The sequence below is a fragment of the Phyllobates terribilis genome, unplaced genomic scaffold (assembly GCF_046119375.1).
Source record: "Phyllobates terribilis strain yellow unplaced genomic scaffold, ASM4611937v1 Scaffold_6__1_contigs__length_29720123, whole genome shotgun sequence".
In the NCBI taxonomy this organism is placed as follows: Eukaryota; Metazoa; Chordata; class Amphibia; order Anura; family Dendrobatidae; genus Phyllobates; species Phyllobates terribilis.
Genome location: NW_027362766.1, coordinates 25,133,848 through 25,147,267, shown reverse-complemented (window position 1 = coordinate 25,147,267; position 13,420 = coordinate 25,133,848).

The window sequence follows — 13,420 nt, the reverse complement described above, 5'->3', positions numbered from 1 at the left end:
TACAAGAGCCATATTACAAACATAAGTCCCATTAATGGGGAGTGGGTGTCCCATGGTATTTGCTTATGCTTTTCAAGCAAAAGCTGCTAAAAATTAGGACGGAGCAACTTGCAATGCCCCTTACAAGAGCCATGCAGTACAGCATATTACAAACATAAGTCCCATTATTGGGGAGTGGGTGTCCCATGGTATTTGCTTATGCTTTCCCAGCAAAAGCTGCCAAAAATTAGGACGGAGCAACTTGCAATGCCCCTTACAAGAGCCATGCAGTACAGCATATTACAAACATAAGTCCCATTATTGGGGAGTGGGTGTCCCATAGTATTTGCTTATGCTTTCCCAGAAAAAGCTGCCAAAAATTAGGATGGATCAACTTGCAATGCCCCTTACAAGAGCCATGCAGTACAGCATATTACAAACATAAGTCCCATTATTGGGGAGTGGGTGTCCCATAGTATTTGCTTATGCTTTCCCAGCAAAAGCTGCCAAAAATTAGGACGGAGCAACTTGCAATGCCCCTTACAAGAGCCATGCAGTACAGCATATTACAAACATAAGTCCCATTATTGGGGAGTGGGTGTCCCATAGTATTTGCTTATGCTTTCCCAGCAAAACCTGCCAAAAATTAGGACGGAGCAACTTGCAATGCCCCTTACAAGAGCCATGCAGTACAGCATATTACAAACATAAGTCCCATTATTGGGGAGTGGGTGTCCCATGGTATTTGTTTATGCTTTCCCAGCAAAAGCTGCGAAAAATTAGGACGGAGCAACTTGCAATGCCCCTTACAAGAGCCATGCAGTACAGCATATTACAAACATAAGTTCCATTATTGGGGAGTGGGTGTCCCATAGTATTTGCTTATGCTTTCCCAGCAAAAGTTGCCAAAAATTAGGATGGAGCAACTTGCAATGCCCCTTACAAGAGCCATGCAGTACAGCATATTACAAACTTAAGTCCCATTATTGGGGAGTGGGTGTCCCATAGTATTTGCTTATGCTTTCCCAGCAAAAGCTGCCAAAAATTAGGATGGAGCAACTTGCAATGCCCCTTACAAGAGCCATGCAGTACAGCATATTACAAACATAAGTCCCATTATTGGGGAGTGGGTGTCCCATGGTATTTGCTTATGCTTTCCCAGGAAAAGCTGCCAAAAATTAGGACGGAGCAACTTGCAATGCCCCTTACAAGAGCCATGCAGTACAGCATATTACAAACATAAGTCCCATTATTGGGGAGTGGGTGTCCCATAGTATTTGCTTATGCTTTCCCAGCAAAAGCTGCCAAAAATTAGGACGGAGCAACTTGCAATGCCCCTTACAAGAGCCATGCAGTACAGCATATTACAAACATAAGTCCCATTATTGGGGAGTGGGTGTCCCATGGTATTTGCTTATGCTTTCCCAGCAAAAGCTGCCAAAAATTAGGATGGAGCAACTTGCAATGCCCCTTACAAGAGCCATGCAGTACAGCATATTACTGTTATGTTCTGCTACCAAAGCTAAGGAAAGAGAGGAGATCTGTCCCTACTATAAGACTCAGCTGAATCCCTACGATGTAACAGGGAACCTGATCCTGCGATCAGACCTGCTAAAGTCCTAATCTAGTCTGTACGAAGACCTATAGATGTGGGGAGGGAATCCCTACAAGTACTAAGGACTGGAAGGAATATGGGACACCTCCTAACAGAAATAGTAGCAGACAGACGAACAAACAAAATAGATAGAACATAGAGGTCCGTAGACCAAGCAAACTAACAGAGTTAGATACAGAGCACAGGCTAGCTAGAAAGTGGATATACAATGAAGTCCAGCAAAGCCAGAAGGGCGGAGCAGGACTAAATAGGCCAACAAGGTCATGTGACCAGCAAAGGAAAAAAAACCTAACAGCAAGGTTCTAACAGTACCCCCCCTTCTAAGAGGATCCTCCGGATCCCCTAGGACCAGGCTTATCAGGAAATCTCCTGTGAAACGCTCTGATAAGTCTGGACGCGAAAACATCATCTGACCTCACCCAAGAGTTATCCTCGGGTCCGAAACCTTTCCAGGCCACAAGATACTGCAAACTACCTCTATACCGTCTAGAGTCAAGGATGCGAGAAATTTCATATTCCCCGTCCTCCACCACCGGAGGAACAGAGGCAGAGGCGTCACCATCCGACACAACAGCTTTTTTTAACAGAGAGACATGAAAGACCGGATTAATTCTCCAGGAGGTAGGAACCTCCAACCTAACAGCAGATTGGTTGACAACCTGAAGCACCTTAAAGGGCCCTACAAACTTGGGACCCAATTTCTTAGAAGGAATCCTCAACCGCAGATTCCTAGAGGACAACCAAACCATGTCACCAACAGCGAACAAAACCTCCTGTCGTTTCCTATCAAAGTAGTCTTTAGATTTTCTGTTGGCCTCCTGAAGATTACCACGCACATCCGTCCAAACTCTTTCCAAATCACCGGAAAAATTCTCCTCCTCAGGCACGGCAGATCCCAACTTGGAGAACGACCCAAACGACGGATGTCTCCCAGAACAACAAAAAAAAGGCGAACAACCAGCAGAAGAAGATGTATGATTGTTCAGAGCAAATTCGGCAAGTGGCAGAAACTCAGACCACCCCTCTTGATTGTCTGCCACAAAACAACGCAAGAACTGCTCAACATCCTGGTTTTTCCTTTCTGTCTGGCCATTAGATTCAGGATGATATCCGGACGAAAACGACAAATGAATTCCCAACCTGTCACAAAAGGCACGCCAAAAACGAGCCACGAACTGAGGACCCCTATCAGAAACAATGTCAGTAGGAACGCCATGAAGTCTGACAATTTCCTTGACAAAGGCCTTAGCGAGAGTTTTAGCGCAGGGCAGTTTGACGAAGGGAACCAAGTGACACATCTTGCTAAAACGGTCCACGACCACCCAGATGACAGTAAAACCCTCAGAGGGGGGAAGGTCAGTTATAAAGTCCATAGCCAAATGTGTCCAAGGAGCACTGGGGACCTCCAAAGGACAAAGCAACCCCGCAGCAGGAGTATGTGAGGACTTAGATCTAGCACATATAGTACATTGGCGCACCCACTTAATGACTTCCTTCTGCCATCCAGGCCACCAAAAACTGCGACCCACCAGTCTCTTGGTCTCAGAGATTCCGGGATGACCTGCCAACCGAGATTCGTGACACTCAACAAACAAATCTCTCCTAAAGGTCCCAGGCACAAACAACCTCCCATGAGGAGTGTTAGATGGGGCATTCTCCTGAGCTTTAAGAATCTCATCTTCCAAAACGGAGTCTAAAGCAGCTATCACAACACCTTCTTGTAAAATGTTTTCCTCTTTCTCAGCACCGACTATGGGAGAAAAACTGCGAGATAAGGCATCCGCCTTAACATTCTTAGTACCAGGGATGTAAGTAACGGAGAAATTAAACCGCGAGAAAAACAGTGCCCACCTAGCCTGACGGGCATTCAGGCGCTTGGCAGCATCAAGATATATCAGATTTTTATGATCCGTAAGAACCTGAACGGGAAATTCCGCACCTTCCAAGAAGTGGCGCCAGTGTTCAAATGCGAGTTTAATAGCCAATAATTCCCGATTACCAATATCGTAATTCAGTTCAGTCTCCGAAAAATTTTTTGAAAAAAAGGCACAGGGATGTAATCCATCCCCGTTATCCTGAGACAATACTGCGCCAACCCCCACAGAGGAAGCATCAACCTCAAGCAAAAACGGCCTAGTAACATCAGGCTGCATAAGGATGGGAGCAGAGGTGAACCTCTCCTTGAGATACACAAAAGCTTCAATGGCCTCAGAAGACCACTGAACCGCATCAGCACCTTTCCTGGTGAGATCAGTCAGAGGTTTGACAATACTAGAAAAATTTTTTATGAATTTTCTGTAGTAATTGGCGAAACCCAAAAACCTCTGTATCGATTTCAAACCAATAGGCCTAGGCCATTCCTGCACAGCCTGAACCTTAACCGGATCCATCTCAAAACCTTTGCTGGAGATAATGTAGCCCAAAAAACTAATTCTCTGTACAGCGAACTCACATTTCTCCAGCTTAGCAAAAAGCGAATTGTCCATTAATAACTGTAATACCTCACGCACGCTCCGCCAATGAGACTCCAGATCTGGCGAATAAATCAAAATGTCATCCAAATACACAACCACATTTTTACCGATCAAAGGTCTAAGGATGTCATTAATCAGATTCTGAAAAAATGCAGGAGCATTAGTAAGACCAAAAGGCATAACCAGATTCTCAAAATGACCCACAGGAGTGTTAAAAGCAGTCTTCCATTCATCACCCTCCTTCATGCGCAACAGATTGTATGCCCCCTTAAGGTCAATTTTAGAGAACCACTTGGCCCCCAATAACTGGTTAAACAGATCAGGAATCAATGGCAGTGGGTAAGGATTGCGTACCGTAATTTTGTTAATCTCACGAAAATCCAGACAAGGACGTAAACCGCCGTCCTTTTTTTTTACAAAAAAAAATCCAACCGCCACAGGAGACTTAGAGGGCCTAATGTGACCGGCGGCCAAACTTGTCTGTATGTATTCCTCCAAAGCCTTCCTCTCAGGAATAGTAAGGTTAAATAAACGACTTTTAGGAAGAGTCGCTCCAGGGACAAATTCAATAGAACAATCATAGTCTCTATGGGGAGGCAAAACCTGCGATTCCTTCTCAGAAAAAACTCTCCAAAAATCCTGAATAGGAACAGGCAATTCTCCCCTATCCAAAGCTGCAATACGCCCATTACAACACTTGTCATAACATTTATGGCTCCAGGATTTAATTTCACTGGTAGACCAATCCAGTACAGGATTGTGAAATTTTAACCAGGGCAAACCCAATATTACTGGAGAAGGCAAGTTATTCAACACTACCAAATCCAATTTCTCATGGTGAACACCATTAATAGTGAGAGGAAATTCACTGACCTTGAGAGTAATATTCTTCAAAGGGGAGCCATCCACAGAAACCACAGCAATGGGGGATGATAAAGGTTCAGGTTTTAAATTGAGTTTTTCCACGAATCCCCCATCAATTACATTCAGTGTAGACCCGCAATCAACAAACACCCGAAATTCCATTAATTTTTTCTGAGCAATCGTGGAAGCAGCTAAAAATATACCCTTGGAATTTAAACAGGCAATACGGGCGTGACTGACCATTTTTTTTTCTTTCTTCATCCGAAGCTCACAGCCTTTAATCAAATGACCAGATTTTCCACAATAGAAGCACAAGCCTTCCGAAAAACGACGGTCTTTTTCTTGAGAGCGAGGTGCCACCGATCCAATCTCCATCGGTTCACCACTGTTAGTACACACATTATCATAACCAGAAACTGACATAGCAGAGGATTTGCTCTCATTAACCCTAGCACGCAGTCTTCTATCCACCCGTATAGCTAATTGCATAGCCTGTTGCAAATCCTCAGGTGTAGGATAAGCAATTAGCAGGTCTTTAACCCTTTCACTGAGCCCAGCAAGAAATAGACTTTTCAGAGCAGAATCGTTCCACCCTGTTTGAGTGGACCAACGACGAAAATGTGTACAATATTTTTCCACATTACCCGATCCTTGTTTTAGACGTCTCAACTCAGTCTCAGCTGATGCGACACGGTCAGGATCATCATATAATAGTCCCAAAGCAGAAAAAAAACTATCCACTGATCTGAAGCATGAATCACTAGGTTGCAAAGAAAAGGCCCACTCCTGAGGCTCTTTGCGCAAAAGTGACATTATGAACCCTACGCGCTGGGATTCATCCCCAGAGGACTTAGGTCTCAAACGAAAATACAATAAGCAAGCATTTTTAAATGAAAAAAATTCTCGGTGTTCACCAAAAAATAAATCCGGCAAACATACCTTAGGCTCCAAAAAATGTGCTCCAGGACAGTTACTCACGTGCTGACGGAGTTCGGCCACCTCCAGAGAGAGTCCCTGCAGGCGATGAGCCAAATCCTGAACCGACACCATGATGGAACAGAAAAATCTTTCCTTAGAGAATTTGCAGGCTGGACTTACTGTTATGTTCTGCTACCAAAGCTAAGGAAAGAGAGGAGATCTGTCCCTACTATAAGACTCAGCTGAATCCCTACGATGTAACAGGGAACCTGATCCTGCGATCAGACCTGCTAAAGTCCTAATCTAGTCTGTACGAAGACCTATAGATGTGGGGAGGGAATCCCTACAAGTACTAAGGACTGGAAGGAATATGGGACACCTCCTAACAGAAATAGTAGCAGACAGACGAATAAACAAAATAGATAGAACATAGAGCTCCGTAGACCAAGCAAACTAACAGAGTTAGATACAGAGCACAGGCTAGCTAGAAAGTAGATATACAATGAAGTCCAGCAAAGCCAGAAGGGCGGAGCAGGACTAAATAGGCCAACAAGGTCATGTGACCAGCAAAGGAAAAAAAACCTAACAGCAAGGTTCTAACAATTACAAACATAAGTCCCATTATTGGGGAGTGGGTGTCCCATAGTATTTGCTTATGCTTTCCCAGCGAAAGCTGCCAAAAATTAGGATGGAGCAACTTGCAATGCCCCTTACAAGAGCCATGCAGTACAGCATATTACAAACATAAGTCCCATTATTGGGGAGTGGGTGTCCCATAGTATTTGCCTATGCTTTCCCAGCAAAACCTGCCAAAAAATAGGACGGAGCAACTTGCAATGCCCCTTACAAGAGCCATGCAGTACAGCATATTACAAACATAAGTCCCATTATTGGGGAGTGGGTGTCCCATGGTATTTGCTTATGCTTTCCCAGCAAAAGCTGCCAAAAATTAGGATGGAGCAACTTGCAATGCCCCTTACAAGGGCCATGCAGCACAGCATATTACAAACATAAGTCCCATTATTGGGGAGTGGGTGTCCCATAGTATTTGCTTATGCTTTCCCAGCAAAAGCTGCCAAAAATTAGGATGGAGCAACTTGCAATGCCCCTTACAAGAGCCATGCAGTACAGCATATTACAAACATAAGTCCCATTATTGGGGAGTGGGTGTCCCATAGTATTTGCCTATGCTTTCCCAGCAAAACCTGCCAAAAAATAGGACGGAGCAACTTGCAATGCCCCTTACAAGAGCCATGCAGTACAGCATATTACAAACATAAGTCCCATTATTGGGGAGTGGGTGTCCCATGGTATTTGCTTATGCTTTCCCAGCAAAAGCTGCCAAAAATTAGGATGGAGCAACTTGCAATGCCCCTTACAAGGGCCATGCAGCACAGCATATTACAAACATAAGTCCCATTATTGGGGAGTGGGTGTCCCATAGTATTTGCTTATGCTTTCCCAGCAAAAGCTGCCAAAAATTAGGATGGAGCAACTTGCAATGCCCCTTACAAGAGCCATGCAGTACAGCATATTACAAACATAAGTCCCATTATTGGGGAGTGGGTGTCCCATAGTATTTGCTTATGCTTTCCCAGCAAAAGCTGCCAAAAATTAGGACGGAGCAACTTGCAATGCCCCTTACAAGAGCCATGCAGTACAGCATATTACAAACATAAGTCCCATTATTGGGGAGTGGGTGTCCCATGGTATTTGCTTATGCTTTCCAAGCAAAAGCTGCTAAAAATTAGGACGGAACAACTTGCAATGCCCCTTACAAGAGCCATGCGGTACAGCATATTACAAACGTAAGTCCCATTATTGGGGGGTGGGTGTCCCATGGTATTTGCTTATGCTTTCCCAGCAAAAGCTGCCAAAAATTAGGACGGAGCAACTTGCAATGCCCCTTACAAGAGCCATGCAGTACAGCATATTACAAACATAAGTCCCATTATTGGGGAGTGGGTGTCCCATGGTATTTGCTTATGCTTTCCCAGCAAAACCTGCCAAAAATAGGACGGAGCAACCTGCAATGCCTCTTACAAGAGCCATGCAGTACAGCATATTACAAACATAAGTCCCATTATTGGGGAGTGGGTGTCCCATAGTATTTGCTTATGCTTTCCAAGTAAAAGCTGCTAAAAATTAGGACGGAGCAACTTGCAATGCCCCTTACAAGAGTCATGCAGTACAGCATATTACAAACCTAAGTCCCATTATTGGGGAGTGGGTGTCCCATGGTATTTGTTTATGCTTTCCCAGCAAAAGCTGCGAAAAATTAGGACGGAGCAACTTGCAATGCCCCTTACAAGAGCCATGCAGTACAGCATATTACAAACATAAGTCCCATTATTGGGGAGTGGGTGTCCCATAGTATTTGCTTATGCTTTCCCAGCAGAAGCTGCCAAAAATTAGGATGGAGCAACTTGCAATGCCCCTTACAAGAGCCATGCAGTACAGCATATTACAAACATAAGTCCCATTATTGGGGAGTGGGTGTCCCATAGTATTTGCTTATGCTTTCCCAGCAAAAGCTGCCAAAAATTAGGATGGAGCAACTTGCAATGCCCCTTACAAGAGCCATGCAGTACAGCATATTACAAACATAAGTCCCATTATAGGGGAGTGGGTATCCCATGGTATTTGCTTATACTTTCCCAGCAAAAGCTGCCAAAAATTAGGACGGAGCAACTTGCAATGCTCCTTACAAGAGCCATGCAGTACAGCATATTACAAACATAAGTCCCATTATTGGGGAGTGGGTGTCCCATAGTATTAGCTTATGCTTTCGCAGCAAAAGCTGCCAAAAATTAGGATGGAGCAACTTGCAATGCCCCTTACAAGAGCCATGCAGTACAGCATATTACAAACATAAGTCCCATTATTGGGGAGTGGGTGTCCCATAGTATTTGCTTATGCTTTCCCAGAAAAAGCTGCCAAAAATTAGGATGGATCAACTTGCAATGCCCCTTACAAGAGCCATGCAGTACAGCATATTACAAACATAAGTCCCATTATAGGGGAGTGGGTGTCCCATAGTATTTGCTTATGCTTTCCCAGCAAAACCTGCCAAAAATTAGGACGGAGCAACTTGCAATGCCCCTTACAAGAGCCATGCAGTACAGCATATTACAAACATAAGTCCCATTATTGGGGAGTGGGTGTCCCATGGTATTTGCTTATGCTTTCCAAGCAAAAGTTGCAAAAAATTAGGACGGAGCAACTTGCAATGCCCCTTACAAGAGCCATGCAGTACAGCATATTACAAACATAAGTCCCATTATTGGGGAGTGGGTGTCCCATAGTATTTGCTTATGCTTTCCAAGCAAAAGCTGCTAAAAATTAGGACGGAGCAACTTGCAATGCCCCTTACAAGAGCCATGCAGTACAGCATATTACAAACATAAGTCCCATTATTGGGGAGTGGGTGTCCCATGGTATTTGTTTATGCTTTCCCAGCAAAAGCTGCGAAAAATTAGGACGGAGCAACTTGCAATGCCCCTTACAAGAGCCATGCAGTACAGCATATTACAAACATAAGTCCCATTATTGGGGAGTGGGTGTCCCATAGTATTTGCTTATGCTTTCCCAGCAAAAGTTGCCAAAAATTAGGATGGAGCAACTTGCAATGCCCCTTACAAGAGCCATGCAGTACAGCATATTACAAACATAAGTCCCATTATTGGGGAGTGGGTGTCCCATGGTATTTGCTTATGCTTTCCCAGGAAAAGCTGCCAAAAATTAGGACGGAGCAACTTGCAATACCCCTTACAAGAGCCATGCAGTACAGCATATTACAAACATAAGTCCCATTATTGGGGAGTGGGTGTCCCATAGTATTTGCTTATGCTTTCCCAGCAAAAGCTGCCAAAAATTAGGACGGAGAAACTTGCAATGCCCCTTACAAGAGCCATGCAGTACAGCATATTACAAACATAAGTCCCATTATTGGGGAGTGGGTGTCCCATAGTATTTGCTTATGCTTTCCAAGCAAAAGCAGCCAAAAATTAGGACGGAGCAACTTGCAATGCCCCTTACAAGAGCCATGCAGTACAGCATATTACAAACATAAGTCCCATTATTGGGGAGTGGGTGTCCCATAGTATTTGCTTATGCTTTCCAAGCAAAAGCTGCAAAAAAATTGTTACGGAGCAACTTGCAATGCCCCTTACAAGAGCCATGCAGTACATCATATTACAAACATAAGTCCCATTATTGGGGAGTGGGTGTCCCATAGTATTTGCTTATGCCTTGCAAGCAAAAGCTGCCAAAAATAAGTACGGAGTAACTTGCAATGCTGGCACACTGGTGGTATAGGGGTGGTGGAGGCTGAGGATAAGGAGAAGAAGATTAAACAGCCGAAACGAGGAAGCGAATACCCATGTGTGGGTGTGAAGCGGTGCATGTGAATACACCTCCCGAAATAACACAGTGGATTTGACTTTATGTTACTCTGCTGTCATTTGGTGGTGATGAGAAGTCTGGCCCAATCCAGCCCTTGTTCATTTTGATAAGGGTCAGCTTGTCAGCATTGTCAGTTGACAGGCGAGTGCACTTATCAGTTATAATTCCTCCAGCGGCACTAAAAACACGCTCCGATAACACGCTAGCGGCAGGGCAGGCCAGGACCTCCAAGGCGTACAGAGCGAGTTCATTCCAAGTGTCCAGCTTGGATACCCAATAATTAAAAGGCACAGAGGAATCACGGAGGACGCTAGTACGATCGGCAAGGTACTCCCTCACCATCTTTTGAAACTTTCCACTCCTTGTGAGAGTACCCCGCGCCTCAGGGCCTGCAAGCTGGGCGGGTGTCAGAAAACTGTCCCAGAACGTTGACAGTGTTCCTCTGCATCTGCTGAATTGGAGTTGCATCTCTCTCGCCTGTACGCCTTGGTTGGGCAACGAACTGTGACCTCTGCCGCTAGAGTGTTCAGATGGGAATTTTTTTAAGAGTTCTGCAGCAAGGGCCTTCTGGTATTGCCCCATTTTTGTAGACCTCTCCACCTCAGGAATAAGAGAGGGAAAGTTCTCCTTGTAGCGGGGGTCTACAAGAGTCACCAACCAGTAATGACTGTCACCCAACATTTTGACAACGCGAGGGTCACGGTTAAGGCAGCGTAACATAAAGTCAGCCATGCGTGCCAGACTGGTAACGGGCAAGATTTCCGTGTCCTCTCCAAGATGACGACTGACCATGCTCTCCTCCTCCTCTTCCTCCTCCCCCCTGTCCTCAGGCCACCCACGCTGAACCGACGGTATGACACTTGTACAGGTACTACCATCTACAACGCATGATAGCAGCTCCTGTTCTTCCTCCTCCTCCTCCTCTCCCTCATTGTCCCCCAATGCACGTTGGGATGAGATGAGGCTGGGCTGTGTGTAATCGCCCGCTACGGCTTCTTGATCCATCTCATCATACTCTGGCTGCAATGCCTCCTCTTTAATTCTCTGCAGAGAGCGTTGCAAAAGACAGACAAGTGGGATGCTGACTCTAATGATGGCGTCATCGCCACTCACCATCTTGGTGGCCTCCTCAAAGTTTGTCAGGATGGTACATATGTCAGACATCCAGGTCCACTCCTGAGGTCTTATGTGTGGAGTCTGACCTGAATATCGACGGCCTTGTTGTAGCTGGCACTCCACAACTGCTCTCTTCTGCTCACAAATCCTTTGCAACATGTGGAGGGTAGAGTTCCAATGTGTGGGGACATCACACACCAGTCGGTGTGCCGGAAGCTGCAAACGCTGCTGCAACACAGCAAGGGCGGCGGAAGCTGTAGCAGACTTGCGAAAATGAGCTGACAGACGGCGTACTTTCACGAGCAGATCTGGCAACTCGGGGTATGATTTAAGAAACCGCTGAACCACGAGGTTAAGCACATGAGCCAGGCATGGTACGTGTGTGATCTCACCTCGTCTCAGAGCCGCCACCAGGTTATGGCCATTGTCACACACGACCATGCCGGGATGTAGGTTCAGCGGTCTCAGCCACAGATCTGCCTGCTCTTTCACAGCTGTCCACAACTATCAAGCAGTGTGAGGTTTATCACCTAAGCTTATGAGTTTCAGCACAGCCTGTTGCCGCTTGGCGGAGGCAGTACTGCAATGCTTCCAGCTTGTAACTGATGTGGTGATATCTGAGATGGAGGCTGAACATGAGGAGGAGGAGGAGGATGCGCAGGAGCTGTACACTGTGGGGGCAACTCTGACTGACATAGGGCCCGCAATCCTCGGTGTGGGGAGGATGTGTTCCGTCCCAAGGTCCGACTGGGTCCCGGCTTCCACTATGTTTACCCAGTGTGCCGTTAGAGAGATGTACCGTCCCTGGCCACAAGCACTTGTCCACGTGTCCGTTGTCAGGTGGACTCTCCCAGTAACTGCGTTGTTGAGGGCACGGCAGATGCTTTGGGACACGTGCTTGTGTAGTGCGGGGATGGCACACCGGGCAAAATAGTGTCGGCTGGGGACCGAGTACCGAGGGACGGCCACCGCCATAAGATTGCGGAAGGATTCCGTCTCCACCAGCCTAAAAGGCAGTATTTCCAATGCAAGCAGTCGTGAAATGTGCGAATTTAGGACTGTGGCCTGTGGGGCGTTAGCTGCGAATTTCCGCTTTCGTTCAAAGGTCTGGGATATGGACAATTGAACGCTGCGGTGGGACGTGGACGTGGACGTTGATGCTCTTTCTTGAGAAACTGCCATAACAAATGAAGACTGAGAGGAGGGGGCATCTTTACATGCAGTATGGGCAGGGGATTGCCTTGCACACACAACAGGGGGTTCTATTGCACGCACAACAGTGGAAGAAGCAGTGGTGACACCCGCTGACACTGGTCGTAGACCCTGGGTTTCGCCCCACAAAGTCGGGTGCTTTGCTGCCATGTGCCTGATCATGCTGGTGGTGGTCAGGCTAGTAGTTTTGTCACCCCTGCTGGTGCTGGCATGGCAGGTGGAACATATGGCCTTTTTGGGGTTATCAGCAGAGTCTTTAAAAAAATTCCAGACTCTGGAAGACCTACCGCTTGTACTGGCAACGTCCCTCGTGTTGGTGTTATGGGGAACGGTTGCTTGCCTTCTGTCTGCGGCCACCACACTGCTTCTTCCTGCCTGTTGGGGTACTCTGCCTCCCTCCCCCTGTGTGCTGCTGGCCTCACTCTGCATGTCCTCCTTCCACGTTGGGTCAGTTACTAGATCATCCACCACCTCCTCCTCTTCCACTTGCGCACCACAATCCTCCTCCTCACTTCCTGGCAATTGTGTCTCGTCATCGTCCACCTCTTGTGACAGATTGCCAACGTCGACTTGTGGCCGTGGCTGTTCAAATATTTGGGCATCGCAACATGGGATCTCCTCTTCCACCACTTCAAGCGTATCAGGCGAGGGGCCCAAATATGGAAATGGACCAGTGAACAGCTCTTCAGAGTGTCCAAGTGTGGGATCACTTGCTGTCTGACGACACTCAGCATGGTGGGAGGAAGGAGCATCAGGGTGAGGAGGAGTATGCAGTCGAGACTCACGGCTACTAAGAGTTGACCGTGTGGAAGACAGACCGGAGGTGGTGGTGCCCAGG